At 37.4% G+C, this 556-nt stretch overlaps 1 protein-coding gene across 4 annotated transcripts in view; it reads right to left on the bottom strand.

The window, feature by feature from the left end:
* LOC116695539 (tumor necrosis factor alpha-induced protein 2) overlaps nt 1–556 on the bottom strand; it is a 32,289-nt gene that overhangs the window by 2,890 nt on the left and 28,843 nt on the right. The gene's annotated exons all lie outside the window — the stretch shown is intronic.

Here is a 556-nt window from a genome sequence, read left to right as displayed (position 1 = left end):
TCACACTGTGAAGAAATAATCATCATAACTTATACAGATGACAAAATACACACATTTCAAAGAAAGTCAAGACGCTTTTGCCCTCATGACATTTACTTATGCCAATAATCAACATAATAATGTCATATTTATTGATATTACACCCACAGCAACGTTACACAAGCATTTGTGTGTCTAAAACAGTTTTCCTATGCGCAAAAATAAACATAATAAACATTATAACTCATATAAAGCACATACTATTTACATTTCTTCAAAAAAGGCCCAAATATATGCCAAATCTCAAACCAGTGGGGCCATTTCCTCTATAAAACGGTAGATATCTATAGCATCTTTGATCGCATATGAGACAAGTGTGACCATAGTGTGACTGGGAAGTTTGACCTCTTTAGGACTCCATACTCTTTGGGGGACGTTGTCTCCCATATATGGGCATGTAGCGTCCTTTTCTTCAGTAAACACAGAGCAGACACGGAGCAGCGGGAGCTAGCGGCGGAAATGAGCACAAATGCGATGAATTATGGACATAAAATGGATAAATCTTGGATGTAACGGT

The sequence above is a fragment of the Etheostoma spectabile genome, chromosome 9 (genome assembly GCF_008692095.1).
Source record: "Etheostoma spectabile isolate EspeVRDwgs_2016 chromosome 9, UIUC_Espe_1.0, whole genome shotgun sequence".
NCBI classification, from domain to species: Eukaryota; Metazoa; Chordata; class Actinopteri; order Perciformes; family Percidae; genus Etheostoma; species Etheostoma spectabile.
Note: the sequence above shows the minus strand (reverse complement) of the source record. Positions and strands in the feature narration are given on the sequence as shown.